The sequence below is a fragment of the Marmota marmota genome, unplaced genomic scaffold (genome assembly GCF_001458135.2).
Source record: "Marmota marmota marmota unplaced genomic scaffold, marMar, whole genome shotgun sequence".
Taxonomy (NCBI): domain Eukaryota; kingdom Metazoa; phylum Chordata; class Mammalia; order Rodentia; family Sciuridae; genus Marmota; species Marmota marmota.
In genome coordinates this window covers 12,593,551-12,611,851 of record NW_025999999.1, presented here as the reverse complement: position 1 = coordinate 12,611,851, position 18,301 = coordinate 12,593,551, and the positions used below count along the sequence as shown (strand labels likewise).

The following is an 18,301-nucleotide window of genomic DNA, read 5'->3' as shown; positions in this document are numbered from 1 at the left end:
AAACAGAATGATGTTTTCCTTAATTTGATTCAAATGCCCTCTTTTCCAGGAGCCCTCTTATAGAGACAGATGCTATACATCCCTTGGACTATGGTCTTTCTCTGTATTATTATGTTTAAAGTCACAATGAGCCTTTTCTGTGTTTCGGTCTGGAACATATGAGGAGAAATTCTATACGTCAAGTTCTTTTTCCTCATGTCATGGATCATACTTCAGTGCACAGGAGACTGATATTCCCATAATAGGGATCTGTTTGTATTTACCACTGGGTTCCCAATACCCAAAGTAATGTTGTATGTGGTAGCAATTTCTCAACATATTTGTAGGCCAGCTGTCCTATGTGGTAGAAAAGTGTTAGAAATTCAAACCCTGTAGCTTAGAACTTGAAGGTCTCAAAGTTAAAGGTTAAACACGGGTTGAGTTTGTATAAAACAGATGCTACAAGACATGACTAGAGCTACCAAATAATATTACCACCTCCCTTAACAACAAATATGGTTAATCTAACTTAGTGTTTACCATGTACCATTACTATGTTAAGTGATAACACATTATTATTCCCAACTGTCATTAATAAAATAAGGTGCATATAATTTAAATGAGTTTTTCAAGACATAAAGTTGGTAAGTGGGATAGATGTAACTTTACCCTAAGCAATCTACTTTCAGATCTCGCCACTGTTAATAACTCAGCAGTGTCCATAATTAATCCTCTAATTATGAGGGACACTATCCCAAAAAGAAACCAGCATAATTCTCACCTTTTCTCTGACACTTGTTCCACATTAGTGTGATATATTTATATATTCCATGTGTGTGGTCAGGGGGTGGACAGGATGCTTAAGCAGGGCTCCAAGGTGAACAGTATGAGAGTCCTTACTCAGTTTCATGAGTTGTATCAATATGGGCAAGATATTTGGCCTCTCTATGCTGGCCCTTGATTTTTGAAATGATATCAACAATACCTACTTCCACAGTCTATGTGAAGATTGCTTAGAATACATGCAGAGTGCTCAGTTTCTCAGACTTCCATTAGTTTTCATGGTTATGACAGTTTTTAGAAGTACTGGTCAGTTATTTGGGAGAATGTCCCTGAATTGGGATTTGTCTGGTGTTTTTGCTTGTAATTAGACAGGTGTTATGGTCTTTGGAAAGAAGGCCACACAGGTAAAATATAATTTTCATGCCATCATTTCCAGAGCACCTGCCTGATCACCAGTCATGTTGAACTTGGCTACCTGGGTGAGGGAGAATTTGTCAGTTTTCTTCACTTAAATTATGTGCCCCCTTCTTGCATATTTTACTCTTCTAAGGGAAGTCATTACACACAAAGCATACTAAGAGTGGAGTGTTATATTCTACTCCTTGGAAGCAGAGTATCCACATAGTGTTTGAGACTTTGCTGCAAGGGAAATTTGTAAGCTCTTCTTCACTTTTTTATTCAGTAATTTATTTATATTAGTATGAACATTCCTTTTGTGTTTTGAATTGCAATTCAATATTATTTATTAGAGTATGATTGCTACTTGGTCCTCTCAGATGACAAAGCATGGAAATACATCTATGTATGATAAACCTGTAAATGCACATTATCTGCAGATATCATTATATGTACTTATATCAAGCTAACCATCCACTTATTCTGATGTATCCAATTCCAGTTCATTACCACATAACTATCTTTAGCTTCTCCTTGCTTATCTGTAACCTCCCTTCCCAACAGAGAGAAACCTGGCTTTTAGCATCTGCTATTCACTCATTTAACTGTTAAATTTCACCCACCCATTGTGTGTGTGTGCTCACGTTGTACAGTGGCTTTAGAATTCTTTTAACTGCAGCCCTGTGGAAAGCATTTTTTTTTTCAATAAGAGTACAAAACTTGCTTTGGGTTTCACAGACAGCCACTTTAAAATTATTTATCAGGCCAGGCATGTTGGGGCATACCTGTAATCCTAGCAGCTGGAGAGGCTGAGGAAGGAGGATCACAGGTTCAAAGCCAGACTCAGCAATTTAGTGAGGCTGTAAGCAACCTAGTGAAACCCTGTCTCAAAACAAAACAAAAAAATAAAATAAAAAAGGGCTGGGGATATGGCTCAGTGTTTAATTGCCCTTGAGTTTAATACCTAGAATTCAATCCCTAAAAAGAAAAAAAAATTATCCATACCTTTTTGATTTTTATACCCTTTGGTGAGATGGTTTTATGCATTTATAATGCAGTTTGACTAGTTTTTAATATTCTGTATTCCATCCTGGAAGTTTCCAACCTAAATTATTATTTATTTGCTCATTCTTTTTATATAAAAATTAAAGTTCATTCTTTTTATATAAAATTCACTTTTTCATTTATTCTAATTTTTTTTGTTTATGTAGATCCAACCTCCTGACATATTATTTTTCTTCATGCTGAAGAATTCACTACCAGCATAACTGCCTTATGGGTGCTTTCTGAGTAAGTCTTTATTTCTTTTATACTCTTGAAGGATAATTTCACTGGGTATAGAATCCTAGACCAGTGTTCTGTTCTCTCAATGTTTTAATGTCTCAATCTATTGTCTCCTAAGCTATTTTCTTCCTCAACTAGATTATTTCAAGTTCTCTATCTCTGTCTCTCTCTTTGATTTTCTGTAGTGTTAATATAATACACCCATATATGTTTTTTGTTGTTGTTTTTTTTTTTTCTTTCCCTCCACCTCCATTGCCTTCCTTTCTCCCTGCTGCCCTGCCTCCTCCTGCTCTTCATGTATTGATCCTTCTTGGACTCTCTCATCTTCTGGCATCTGTGATTTGCTATCTTATCAACTTGGGGATGTTCTCAGTCATGATTACTTCCTAGATTTTTTTTGTGCTGTGTTCTTTTTTAGCTCTCTTTCTAATATTCCAAGTACATACCTTTGGAAGTTGAATAGCATTTGAATGTCTTGTTCCATTTTTATTTTAATCTTCTATTTTTCTCTTTGAATTGAAATTGAGAAGTTTTTATTAAATTATCTTCAAGTTTGGTGCTTATTTCCTCTTATGTCCAATCTACTAATGAGCCCATCAGTGACATATTTCATTTCTGTTACAATGTTGCTTTCCCCGTTTCTAGCTCTACCTCTGGATTCTTTCTCAGAATTTTCCTTTACTTACATAACACAATTTTGCATGTCTTCTTTTCCAATGAATGTCTGGTGGTTTGAATAGTATCCCCCCAAACTTATATCTATCTATCCACCTGAAAGTATGAATGCAACCTTCTCTGGAAGTGGGATCTCTGTGGATATAATCAAGTGAATATGAGATCATTTGGAGTTAGGGAGGCCCTTATAAGACTCTTGCCAATATGACTCTTGCCCTTATAAGAACAGAGAAATTTAGACACAAATACTTCAAATACTTTATAACACTGGGTGAAAGAATTTGAGTTATGCTGCTCCAAGCCCTGCCCCACAAAAGAATTAAGGTTTGCCCAAATCCAATAGAAACTAGAAGAGAGGGGCATGGAAATCATCTAACCCCAAAAAAGGAGCCTTCCCTGCTAACATATTTATTTTGTACTTCATCCTTCAGAGATAGGAAATAATACATTGCTTTTGTTTCAAATCACCTACTATGTTGGAATCTATTATAGCAACCTTTGGAAATGAACACAGAACCCTGAATACATTCATGATAGTTATATAAAATATCTTATAATTCCAACATTTGTGTCATATATGAATCTGGCTCTGATTTTTAGTTTTTTCTCTTTAGTTTATATTTTTATTAGCTTCTGTCGTGCCTATTAATATTTTTGTTGTTGTTGGAAACCAAACCTATAAGAAATGAGGCATGTGGATCTTTAGCATGAGGAACTATGCTAATCTGGGGAGGCATTGGGCTGTTTGGTATTTGCAGTAGTTGTTGGTGCCAGAGAATTAAAAATCCTGTACTTTCTTATTTTGGTATCTCTCTGAACTTTGAGCTTCCCTAAGGATGCTTCATCAGGCACAGTCTCCATATCTTGCCTGTCTTTCAGCTCTAATGCATCTCTGTTGTACTGGAACTCTCTTACTGTGATGGTATAGTATAGAGTAGGGAAATAATTCTATAATGTTATGATAAAAATCTCATTTTTTCCTGGGTTGGTGTCCCTGATCAGTGACACATGCTGTTTTGCTTTTGTTTCTGTTTTGTTTTGATTTTTCCAATCAGCATGACTGTTCTACCCTTGAGAAGGCAGAAAATCCGGAGAGTAGCTGCAATTGGAAAACTATCCTTCTCCAGGTGGAATAGGTTCTCCTAAAGCCCTTTACCCTGGAGATTAGGTCTTTATTATAGAGAATTATCTGAGTAGACTTCATAAAGATTATTTTTCCTTTTCCTCTGCCAGAACCATAGGGAATCTTTCTTTGGATCTTCACTATGGGAATTTGGTTGGGTTCTGCTGTGGACTGAGTGTATGACCAAAGTCCATGCATTGGAAACTTAATCCCCCAAGCAGCAGTGTTGGGAGACAGGAGATGTTTAGGTGCTGCAAGCCTCACCCCCATGAATGGATTCATGTTATCATGGTAAGGGGGTCATTGTTGCACGTGTTTTTTGTTGTTTGTTTGTTAATTAAAGCAAGTGTGATCCTTTCTTGTTCACTGTAGCACTCTGTCATCAAGTGATGCCTTCCATCAAGTTGTGACAGCAAGAAAACCCTCACCAGATATGGCCCCTTCATCTTGGACTTTCCAACCTACAGAACCGTGAGCCAAACAAATTTTTGTTCATTATAAATTTCCAAGAGTTCACTGTTCTATGAAAGCAGCACAAACTGACTCAAACAAGTTTCTGTAGATAAAATGCACAAGAGCTTAGAAGGCTTTCTAAGTTGATGTGCAGCCACCAGGAGTTTCTCATTTTTCATGTTAGCCCCCATCTAACCCACAGGATTTCATTAACATCACAGCATAAGGGTTGGTACAGGTTTATGGCTTTGCTGGCTTGTTTCCCAGGAAAACAGGAAGATCTCAGTTGGCTCCTGGGATCACCTATGTCTCCAGTTTTTAGGGTGAATGGTTTTTCCTGTGACTTCTATTTCTTGATAGGTCCAAGAGAAAAGACAAACTATAGCTTGTTGACAAAATTACTTGTCTTTGTAAATAACCATCTTTTTTGGAACACTGTCATGACAATTTGTTAATCTATTATCTGTGGTTGTTTTGCACTAAAATAGCAAAATTGAGTGATTGAGACAGAGATTATATAGCCTGCAAAGCATAAAATATTTAATATATTGCCTTTTAGACATAAATTTCTGCTACTTACAACTCAGAATACACCAAAAACTTACTAATACATGTTGATGCATTTTATAATTCTTTCTTTCTTTTTTTTGTTTTTTGCTCTCATGAACAACATTGCAATGAACATCTCCATGCTTAATTTTTTTTTTATTTTGTACACTCTCCAAATACTCATTTATTGTATTCTTGGAACTGAAATTTTTAGTTCAAAGAGCATGATTTCTTCCAATCTATTTTAAACTGCTACCAACCTAAAAAAGAAGAGATAATTAAGTCTGCTTTCAACCCAAACTTTCTAAAAAATATAAAGTAAAGTAACAATTGCAATTAACCTGGATATAGGCATTCTTTTTTTTTTCTTTCTTTTTTTTTTTTTTGTGTGTGTGGGGGATACTGGGGTTTGAACCCAGGGATGCTATACTACTCAGCTACACTCCCAACATAAAAAATATATATATATATTTTGACAGTGTTGATAAGTTACCAGGGTTTACCTTAAACTTGCAATCCTCTTGCATTAGCTTCCCCAGTAGCTACTAGGCCTTGCTGGATATGGACAAGGTATTACTTAATGAGAAATGCTGATGTATTCAGAGAAAAGGTTTTGGCATCCAGCCTAGCATCAATAATGTGCTTATGGTTTCTAGGGTTGACTCTAAACCAGTGCATTTTAGCTAGGGCCAAGCTGACTATCAGGACAAGCAGAGCTTTAAGAAGGCATGCTGGCTAGTACCTCATGCTGGTTCTTAACAGTGTGGTACAGTGAGGTAGTGATCAGTAGAGCACTGCTGACAAGACTTACATATTGCCTAGGAAGGGGCTATTCAACATTCCCATCTAAAGTGTCAGGAATTTAAAATGTTTTTCTACTTTAGACCTCAGAACTTTCCCAGCCTCCCTCCTTCATTTTTCCTTAACTTTTGAAAATGAACATCTGGGGATTGTCTGCATTGTATTTCTATTTTTAAATAAATTGCTTTATACGTGATTGATAGGTCTTCTAGGAGACTGGCATGTGTCTTATCTGAGCCTCTTAGGTATTCTCCTAGGACAGCTCCACATACCAGTGAGTCTAATGCAGTCTGGATCCTACAGCAGGTTGAACATCATAAAGTATTGATTTTATGCCCTCAGCCAGCCTTCATTAAAACTACTCTAGTTTTGACATGATAGGGACATATCAAACAAAATGAGGTCTTGGCACAGTAAAAACTGACCTTTTCAAGAAGCTACTAAGAGATGCTTCCTTATGGACTTAATATTCTATATTTTCAAAAACTCAAGTCTTAGAATTAATAAATTAGGAAAAATACTGGCCTGGGATTCAATGAGGCTCAAATTTTGGTTTCAGCTGAGCCATTGCAACTCCCCATATTGACTCACCTTCTGGATTAGCAATGTCCCTCCTCCAGATTCAACGGGTTGAACTTAATGATTTCTGTTTTCGTCAGGAAAGTCCTCTATGCTTTCATGACTTCTTATGTAAAAATACTGAGGATAAATATCCAGTACTGAATTATTTTCAAATTTGACAGAGTATGTAAGGCTTCACCTTTCTCCAAGTTGCAAAATTTTAATGTAATAACATAAAGGAAGTGCAATGTCATGAGAACACATGTGGATATGGAAGAGTCTCAAAATCTAGGGAAAAGAAACTCCATTTAAATGCAGAAAACCCTACTGAACCATCAAAAACACAGAGTTTTTCTATATTGAAAACATAGTTTTATAAATCTTTGAGTGAAAAAGGAAAATCACAAAAATGAGATTAAAAATACAAGGAAATTTTGAGCATTGGAATGATTGAACTGTAAACTACTTGGTTTTCCTAGTTATGATTTATAGAATAGTAGTATGACAAATTTCAATATAAATTTCCAAAGCACAGCTAGAGACATGCATATCCTCCCTTCACCCTGCCTGAATGCAGAATATCTCAATTCCTAGGTTGTGGATGGTCATACATGTGGGTTGTGCTCAAGTTAGTTATATCAAGATCAAGGAAGAAACATTTTTCACCTGACTCCATTCACCATTATAGAGTGGGCTAGGAAAAATTCATAGATATATTAACTATGTGTCTAAACTATCTCTAAAGTCTTGATTCTGTTGTGTCATTTTTTTGATATTTTAAACTTTTTTTTCTATAAACCTTATCCTGTATCTCATTAATTGACTAGAATATGATGGGTATTTTCTGTTTTCTTCCTGCTCCATTTTGGTCAGAAAATAAATATGAATTTATCATTACATTCAGTAAGGTTCTTCTTTAATTTTTTGTTGTTGTTGTAGATGGACAAAATACCTTTATTTTATTTATTTATTTTTTAATGTAGTGCTGAGGATCGAACCCAGTGCCTCACACGTGCTAGGCAAGTGCTCTACCGCTGAGCCACAACCCCAGCCCCTCAGTAAGGTTTTTGATTTAAAGAATTTTTCAATGAGTCCATGCATGGCATAAGTTGATATTTGAAAACTTTTATGCTTATAGAAATATAATGAAAATTAGACAAAATTTCCAAAAAGGTGGTTGTTGATTTACAGAATATTTTTTTAGTGTATGCAAAGCAATCAACATGTTCCAATAAAACTTAGACACAATGATTTACTTCAGACTTTAGGCTGAATAAAAACTAACCAATACTTTAAAAAAAATAAGAATACATACTTTTTAAAATAGAAAATAATATACATGCAGTTAGTGTTATGTTATATGTAAGAAATGCAGATGGCTTGGTTTTATGGCTAATATTGTACTTCAAATTATTTTAACTGATATCTTCATGCTCTCATTTATTTACTGAAGAAAATAAAATGTAGATAACGAAATTATTTGGTAGTTTTTTAGAAATTTGGAGTACCTTTCCTCAAGGAGAATTGGAAAATTACATTGGTGAATTTCAAAATGGGAATATTGGGTGTCAGTTCATGTTTGATAAGACCTCTTGGATGGTAGTATGGTTTATGTGGTCATCTGAATTTTGGTACGCATGGAGTTATTTGAGATTGCAGGTGCCTCAGTGTTCCTTGTTAGGTAGTGTATGAACTTTTCCCTTCCCTGATCCACTCAAAAGGCCAGAGACCAAGATCATGCATAAGATCATGTCATATTCACAGAAAGCAAATAGCCACTACTTACTAAAGACCCACTGCATAACCAATGCATCAAATGTATTGTCTCTAAACTTTACAAGGACACATTAGAATAATTGTTATTAGCTTATTTTATAATTCTGCAGATCAGAAAGATTAAGTAACTTGATAAACAGCATCATATGGAAATGATAGAAAACTGGGACTGAACCCAGGTTTTTAATTTTATACTGTGCTCTTAACCACTCTATACTGCTCAACACATGCTCACACGAACAAACATGAGCATTCACGTATGCAAGGGAGATTCTCCCATACTCAAACTAAGCATGTAATAGAAGAAGAAATGAGCTACATTACTTAGGACAGAAGCCTGTGGGTTAAATGTCCTTCTCAAATCAAATCTTACAATCTATCTGTTAATTACCAGAAAAATCAATTTTAGGTCTGGTATGGGAGCTCCAGTTTGAGCTGCATTGGATGTTATGGTAAATTTCTGAGGACAAGATAAGGGTATTCTAAGAATCAAACTTAATAAATCTAATAAGAGAGACTTAACATTGATGCCATTAAAACTTGGTTAAAGAACCATTTAGCAAATAATGACTAAGAACACATTGTCATATCCATGGATCATATTTTCTGATAGTGATAATTACCTTAAGTCTCTTTCCATAGTCAATTTAGGACCTATTGTATGCTCAGTGATTGGATTTTCAAAACTCAACTATTATATTTCATATTGTAAGAACTAATGAAATTAAGCACTTTGTTTTGGAAAATAAAATATGTGTGGTTTAGAAATGGCAATTGCAAAAGGAAATAGGAACACTGAACTAAGCAGCATCTATAAAAGTGCCCAGTACATAACAGTGGCTTAGCCTTTGATGACGTAGTCAATGAATGGCAACTTCATTATGTAAACCTTCCTTTTTGAAGTCTGTGGAACAATAACCAAAGTTCAGAATTTTATTTTTAATAGGAAAAGAATCAATACAAAATTTTCAGATTCGATTTAAGCATATCATTTACTAAGATGGCTTATTTTGGTAAGAATGTGGTGAAAATATTCTTAACATTGAAGTCTTTTGTTAAAATACCACTTTTCACCAATTAGTATTAATACTATTCTCAACAGGAATAAACACTGGTATTTACTCCCCAAGGAGGACTTATAGAAGAACAGAATACTGTTTCTATTTGAGTTCCTTTATAGAATATTTATTCTCTAAAACCTTATAGAACATATTCCAAAAAATGAGTGGATGTTTTAGGAGCCTAAAGGTCTCTCAAACAGTCATAGATTTAATTTTACGAGACACAACAATTTTATTAACACTGATAAAGAAGGAGGAGGGTGGGTTGCTTGAGAGAGATCCGGCCTCAATCTTATTTCAGTGTCTTCAGTGGTTTGCACGAAATAGAATTAGTCTTGTTTTAAAACAACAAGAAGTAGATAATAGAAAATAAGGTTAAGCCTGATTCTAAAGTAAGACAGTGATGTCGCCTAGCTCATAAAACAGTGGAATATAATGTCCAGTTTCTCTTTTATAAAACATTAATCTGATTCCTTGTCAGTGTATTGTTGATTTTTTTGGAAGAAATGGGAGTCAGCATCAAAACCTGACTTTTATATTCATTAGGTTGGTCAAAGTATGAAGTTTCTCTGCCTCATAGTGCAATTTCTATGCTTGAAACTTGTAATTCAAATGAAATTTTTATTTTTCGTTTGAAAATTACAGACTTTAAGATATTTTGCATGGTGGCATAGGTTAAAATGCATTAGAGGCCAATATTATTAAAATATAGAGAGCATATTTTTAATAATATAATCATATTATAATAATATGCTATATAACAACAATATTGAAATATATTAAAGAAACTATTTTAATTCATTTTTATATCTTTATTAAAACTTATTCAGTAATGACTTTATGCCATTGTGAGCTAGAAATTGCAGATATGTGGAAATACTCTAGGCCCTAGGGAATATTAACCCAAGAGGAAAATGGAGAAACATCTCATAAAGAGAATGATAGTCCTAGGCGGTATAGACTAGACTCAAAGGAGAGTTACAGTGATTCTCCAGAACCCACAAGAAAAAAAGCTCTCACTTCTGTTCTGCAGACCTAAAATTTGTTTAACCTTATGGAGTTGGGCCCTTTTTAGTCTCCAGTCAGAAGGTCCTTATCCCAAATCTTGTAACAAGGGAAAGGACTTTCCCTTGCATTCCCCATGTGTATTTAGGTATCTTGGTTCTCCCCCAGTAATCAAGATTCTGAACATACCCTTCCAAAATTCTGAGAGATGCTTTCTCTATAGCACACTTGCACCTAAATTGTACCTCAACCTCAACAAAAATCATCCAATTGTTTGACTTCTGAAATTGACCAAATATGAATATAACTAGTTATAACATTGTAACTCAGAAAATGAGAATTTCTTATGTGTTTATGTGTGTTTGTGAGTATAATAATATGCTTGTGGTGTGTATAAATAAGTACATATTAAAGAGACTTAATCCACACAACAATCACTCTCTATCTTAGATAAGTGAATTCAATCCACATCTTACTTGTAGACTTCTAGGCCTATCTGTCTCCCTCCTAAATTATCTCTTGGTCCTCAGGGTTAGTTATGAGGGAGGATATAAGGAGGAAGTGACTATTAATGTTAGTCACTCTAATCAAATTCATCCCTGTAAAATTGACCTTATCCCAGTCTTATCACTTCCACACTGTGAAGATTCACTCCAACTGATCAATTTTGAAGATATTAAAAGAGCTGGTGGGATGCATTCATGGTGTGTCTCCTCAGGAGTGAGTGGGTGGTGGAGGGTGGAGTGCTGACAGGATGTTCCCCTGAAAATTTAGGAGGAAGAAGGCATAGAATGATTCTCTCATAACCTGAAGAAAATAGAAATCTCTTTCATCAATCAGTAACTAGCTCTCTAAAATAAAGTATTTAAGCAAAGGGAAAGCACTATGACCTCAGAGATTTAGCCCTAAGCACCTGAGGGCTTAGCTATATTAATGTGGAATGCCTCTGGATACAAGTAATAAAATACATGACTATAAGGATGCAAGCCTTCAGGATCTGGTTTTCCATATAGAGTGGAGTCCAGGTATCAACTATCAAGGTTTGCACAACTTCTCAGTGATTTCATTACATGTGGGAATGGGGGTAGATTTAGCCTACCTACAGGATGTCCTTCTCTACAAGACTGTTTCCTTATTAAAGAATCCATACTTCTTGAAATGATGTTTAATTACCAAATGCTATGCAGACATCCACTCATCTCTTACAGAAAGGAATTTTGAAGGCCTTAACATCATTTTCTCTTTAGTTTGACTAAACTTTATAGACAGTGTTTTTCCTGACTGTAGGCTCCTCACTTCCCTTTTCTTAGAGAAATTAATTTAGAAAAGTTGCAATTATAAATTCTTTCCCTATTCCCTTTGAATCATATGTAAATCTCTTTAAAAGCTTCTTGCAGGTTTTAGGACACAGGAGATGTCTTTATTGAGGAACTGGAATCCATTCATTCGTAATATGATCATCAAGGATGACTTTGTTCCTTTCTCACAGTCCCTGTATCCCTAAAGGAGGATGCTAGTCTGGCTTTGGGAGTGTTTTGCTCAAAGTCGGGAAGTGTCATCTGTCATAAAGATGTGAGTCAAGTTTCTTTTCCTGTGGGTAAGGCCAATTAGCAAAGACAGGTAGTCTATGATCCTCTAACCCCAGCTCTTCACAGCTCTCCAACCTTTTGTTTAAGCTGAGCAGAATTTCATGTCTCTCCCCTATTATATTTTAGCCTTGGATATAGTCTTCCTTGTTTATTCAACTTTGTGCAGTGCAGTATTTTACATATGATCTCTCTTCAGAAGTCTGTGCAATTTATGACTCTGATTGACATGAAAAATCCATTTATGAAGGTACAGGCTGAGTCAGTTTGTTCCTCGTGTTCAGTGGCAGACCTGTCCAACATCCACACCCACACCACATCCACAGTTTTCCCTTCCAATACTTTACCTACAAGAGGTAATGTAATCAAATTCCCTGTTACAAGTGCACTTGAGGTATTACAGGTTCTGAGTGCACTATAAGTGTAAAACGTACTCCATTTAAAAAAAAAAAATTTTACATTTATTACATGTTAAAGAGATAATATTTGGATTATTGAGTTAAATAAAATATACTGTGAAAATCCATATCGCCTGTTCATTTTTACCCTTTTCAGTGTTGACTAGTAGAAATCTTTAAATTATGCATGATGCTTTTCTTTTCTTTCTACTGGACAGTGATTGCTTAGAGTCAACTGTTTAACCTGAAGTCCCAGGGTATCTACTACATTTCCCTCAATAAATCTAAAAATGGCATAAGAGAATCTCTTACAACTAAGAGAAGAAGGTAACTGTCAAGGAGGCTCAGAAGGTGACAGAAAAGAAAACAAAGAAGTCTGTGCATCAGGTTGAGGCAAATTTCAGATTCTGACTCCACCACTTCCTTGTCCCACAGATAATCTTCAATCATTTACCTCAGCAAACCTCAGTCTCCATTTTTTTTAAATGAGAACATAATACCTTTTAGCAATTTTTAAGAATATTAAGACAATGTATCCAAAGAGCTTAGTATAGTACTTGTTTAATAATGGGTATCACTAAGAAAAAATGTTCACCAACAAGTCAAAGAAGTATTCAGGACTACTATACAACTATCAGCATCCAAAGGTCAGGCCTAACTTGGTATTGCATAGGGTAGGGACTGGGCTCTCAATCTGGTTTTCTTCCAAGTCTAACATTCCTTGGTATGTATTTTAATGATTCCTCATGTAGCGTTTCTATTGCTAAATTCTACAAGGTGGCTTCTTAAATATCTTTTTGCTTATAAATATATTTGGGGAATTGAATTAAAATAATTTTTATGAATATTATATTAAGACATTAATTGATGTCGTATCAAGTTACCAATAACACATCAAGTCATGAGCAAGCTTAGACCAAGGTTTGTCTATGGTAGCCATCACTTCTCTACTTTTTTATTGTCAATTAACTTGTTACACATTTTAATACCTTAGATGTCTGATAAATAACCAACCACAAATAAGCTGACTACGTATGTTCTAGAGCCTGTTTCATAAGATGTTCCTTCTTTCTCATTCTTCTGGATTGTGAAGGCTGCCAATATAGGGTACTATGAACCTGGTACCTTAAACAACAAATATATGTTGTCCCACAGTTCTGACACTGTGGATGGTACATACAGAGATGCTGTGTTATGGCCTCCAGGACCGGTCTCTTTTGTGTCTTTATGCTTCTTACCTGTTGTTACAGAGCTTTGTTATCTGAACTATAAAATTATATAAAAGAGACCTAAATTCTGTTTATATTTCTCTCTTTTGATCTGAGAATATTCCTTTCACCACCTTTGGTTTTGGATTTTTGTTTGTTTGTTTTCATATATAAATCAGATAGCTAGATTTAATATTGTTCAAAGTTTCTTATGATTCCTTTTTTTCTAGAATTTGTTAAAGTATAATTTCACACTGATTAATTATAGGACAAAAAACACCTCTACTACTGTTGGTATGGGTTTTAAAATAAACAAAACCTCTCTCATTTTTTTTCTGAAAAATTTCTATTGTAAATATATAAACATGTAGAAATGTTAATGTTATCCTCTGAATTTGGCATGCCGTCTGCTCAGCGTTCCTGGGGAATGGATATCTAGAAGGGAGAATGAGAATCAAGGATAAGAAAATGTCATAAAATAGATAAACAAGTTGATTTGATTGCCAAGATAGGTGCAGGAGAGAAAAGCTTGTGGGGAGTTCTATGAGAAGACATTTCTATTCAGTTTATAGACACACAGCTCCTAGTGGGTCAGAGGCTACTGGTAGTCACTTAAAGTCACCTCTTCATTCAACATCACATTTAAATTTAGAAAGGAACATCAGTTTACCTTTGCCTTCCACATCAAAACCAAATATCTGTTTTTACCAAACATGATCTAGAACCATAACAGGTTCTAATGAGTTATATGAATTTCCTATGGTCAGCAGATATATTACTGAAAACATAATGGCTTCAAACAACAGATATTTAGGCAATTATAGTTTTGGAGATCAGAAATCCAAAATCAAGGTGACTGGAGAGCCATGTTTCCTCTGAAGTCACCAACAAGAATGCTTATCTGCCTGTTCCGGGTAGCTGCAGGCCCTGCTTGGCTTGCGACAGCATGACTGCCATCACTGTCTCAATCTTTACACACCTCCCCTCTTACCTTCTATTTGTCTTTTTATAGTCTTAGAAAGACACTTGTATTCGGATTTGTCATCCACTCATATAATCAAGAATGAACTCATTTTGAGATCCTAAACTTAATTATGTTTACAAAAACACTTTTCTAAATATATTCATATTCACAGGTTCCAGATGGCCATCTATTTTAAGAGTGTTCCCTTCACCCATCACTTGGGGCTTCTGGGGAATAAAGTTCCCAGCTTATAAACTGTCATAGTACAGTCCGTAATTGATAGTCTCTTTTCAACTTGTCATCCATACATTGCTCCTATAAACAAACTTCATGGCAAAACCATGCTTGCATATTAAACAAGACCATTCATTGTAAAACTGAAAGCATCCTAACCTGTTCTCCAAATAATATGCATAAACTACCATTTGTTATGGTTTTCACATTTATTCATCTTCAGATACATTCATCCTTCATCTAGTTAATTTATACTCCTCTTGGGATGTTGTGAACCTACTATACTGAGATTTCATTTTAATCATTACTACTCATTCTTCCCATTTATTTTTAGGTATTTGACAAAAGAGGAGAGTAAAATGTTTAAACAAAAATGAGATATCTTGCAAAAATATTTATGTCAGAACAAAGAAATATTGCTAACTAATAAATGTTTCATGATGCCTGATAGTCAAAACTTCTTTCTTCTAACATTTATACCTTTTGCTTTGAGAAACCATCTCAGCTGGCCATGATTCTTGTGTTAGTCAGCTTTTTCATTGCTGTGGCTAAGTGATCAGACCAGAACAACTGTAGAGGAGGAGAAGTTTATTTGAGGGCTCACAGTTTCAGCATCCCCAGACAGCAGGCTGCATTCCTTGTGGCTAAAGGTGAGACTGAACATCATGGCAGAAGAGTGTAGTGGAGGGAAGCAGTTCACTTGACAATGATGCATTAGAGCAGAGAGAGATTCCAGTCTCCAGATTCAAAATATATACCCCATATCCAACGCCCCAAATCACAACTCCTCCAGCCAGCCCTACCATTTCAGTTACCATTCAGTTAATCCCTATCAGCAGATTAATTCTCTGATTCGGTTAAGACTCTTAGAACCCAATCATTTCTCCTATGAACCTTCTTGCTTGTCTCACACGTGAGCTTTTGGGGGATACCACACATCCAAACCATAAAAATTCTATAACCAAATCATTGTTACCAAAATGCTTGTGCTCTAAGAAGCCCTAATTTCATTATTGAAGTTTATTATTAATATTTTTAAAAAGAAAATAAGAATACCATGCATAATCCCCTAGGACATAATACATCATACTCATACGAGTTCCCCTCTCCCTTGTTTAGAAACAAGCTGATTTTTCCTTGGTGATTGATATCATTCAACCCAAATTGTGCAGATACCCTTTTCTTTTCGTATTTGTTCATTAGCAGGAAACACTCAAAAGTTGGCAACTGGAACTCTTGCATCCAATTCAATAGAACCATTTTATTGTTTCTTTTTGTACAAGTATCTATCCATTGGGAACAAAATTCTCTGAACCGGCAGGACCAGCATTTGTATATTAGGTAGGTAAAATTTTTCTAGTGAACCATTTGGAGCAATGGTTAGAGTAATGCTCATTATATCCCTTGTTACATGGATGCATAAAGTCTGGAAATGAATTAAAAAGTAGTGAGCATGTGTTATAGATTGGGAGAATTTAATATATACTAAAAGACACAGCCTAAGAGTTTCAGAGTATCATCATTCTCTGATGCCAGGGTGTATCTCAAATGACTGTCCCTCTATTCTGTGAAGCCATTTACTTCATGGTGATAGGGTATGTGATCACACCATGAATTCCCTGAGTTTTAATCTGTTGCTGTACTTCATTTTCCATAAAATGAATTCCCCTGTCAGAAGCAATGCTAAGTTACATGCAGAGAGTGAATAAGGCATTCTGTTAGTCTTTCATTGAAATTTTGGGCAGAATCATTACTATCAGGAAGGTAAAACGATATCTAAAATAAGTGCCTATTCCAATGAGAACAAAGCACTATTTATTTCATAACAGAAACAGTCCGATGTAATCAAGGTCTCACTTAGTGGCTTATTGTCCCCTTCACTCCAGGTGACTTAAGGTATTAATTTTAATAATGCTTTTGCCATGATCTAACAAGTATTATGAGTATTCTATTTCTGCCTTTAACAATAATTTGTCTGGTTAAATCTTATCAGATCAAAAACCAATTCCAAGCTTCTTTCCTTGAGGTTCTCAGTCCATAGAACCACTTCTGATACCACTATCTGAATTTCCAGCATATTTAGTCACAGAGACATCATAGAGTATTATGGGATTAAGAGATTTATTTCCAATATTAGATCAATGATTGGAGCTGAGATAAAGATTGAAAAGAAGTCAGAGGATTAGAGAAAGTATTATTAATAGTTTCTTGGAATCACTGCCACAGTGAAACAAGGCAGAGAATTTAGTGAAATAAGGAAATCTAAACAGAATCCACCTACTAAAATCGGCTTTTGAAGAGTGAGCTCATGAAGAGATTGACAAGAATGTGTGCTGCTATACCTAATGATACCTGTGTGGTCCTGCATTGTGCTTCCAGTGGAGGGCTACCGGCTGTCAGGTCAACAGTCTACAAATTAAGTCACATGCAAAATTGATGACATTAAATACAAACTGGACAGACATGGGAAACCATTCTGTATCCATACATGAGCCTATCTTTCCATGTCAACCATCTCATAGTAAAGTCAGTTGGTAGTATTTCCTTCCTTCAAATCTTGTTCAAGTTTCCTCCTACCAAACCAAATTTAGGAGTATACAGAGGTAGGAATTCATAAATTCTCACTCAACTGAGTTGACTTAGAAACATCCGAACTTGTATAAGAATGTTTTGTTATCACTCACTGTTCACCTTGGTGTGATGTCGTAATACTACTCAGTGCTAAACAAAGTATTCTGTGAATGACATCTGACCTCTCATACACTAATCAGTATTCTCTTTGAAAATTCAGAACTGTATCTCAGAATCTTTGAGTTACAATTTTACTTTTCTGGAAATCCCCATTCCACAGATTTCTTCCTCTCCAACTGCAAAGTAGAATGCATTTTTTATATTATGTGTCTGCTGAGGGCTGCTTGTTGTTAACTGAATTCTAATGTCTCTTAGTTTCTTTGTTTGTTTGTTTGCTTATTTGTTTTGCTTCATTAATGAAGTTGGATACGTTCTCTTGGACACCTTCTCAATCAGCAGCTTGCCGAGGAAAGATATAAAGGAGAAAGTGGGAGGAAGGAAGGGAGAGATGGAGTGAGAAGGAGGAGGAGGAAGAAGAAAATACAGATAATAGAATCTGAAAACTTCATCTTATTTTCTCATTCTATTGGGAGTTTGGCTGAATATAAAGGATGATACCATTTTTCTCATAATATTATTGAATACATAATTTTGTTGTTTCCTATCACAAAAAAATACCTGCTAAGATATTTGAAGTAATTTCATTCTCCACATTGTTATAGCTCTCTGGAAATGCTTAGATATTCTATCAGAAATTTGACAAAGTATGCCTTGATTTGGGTCCCTATTTTATTCCCTATAAGGAATATTCAACCCAACTACATAATCAATTTGGAAATGAACCAATGTTGTTTGGGTTTTTTTTCTTTTCCTTTTTTTTTTTTTTTTTTTTTT

General features: G+C 35.2%; 1 long non-coding RNA gene across 38 annotated transcripts in view; it reads left to right on the top strand.

Moving 5' to 3' along the window:
* LOC107149875 overlaps positions 1–18,301 on the top strand; it is a 528,547-nt gene that overhangs the window by 226,675 nt on the left and 283,571 nt on the right. For 37 of the 38 annotated variants that reach the window (XR_007349161.1, XR_007349163.1, XR_007349165.1 and 34 more), the window contains 2 exons: positions 2,370–2,448; positions 4,613–4,711. This is a non-coding gene — a long non-coding RNA (uncharacterized LOC107149875). The remainder of the gene's footprint in view (positions 1–2,369; positions 2,449–4,612; positions 4,712–18,301) is intronic. The other variant, XR_007349166.1, reaches the window with a different exon arrangement.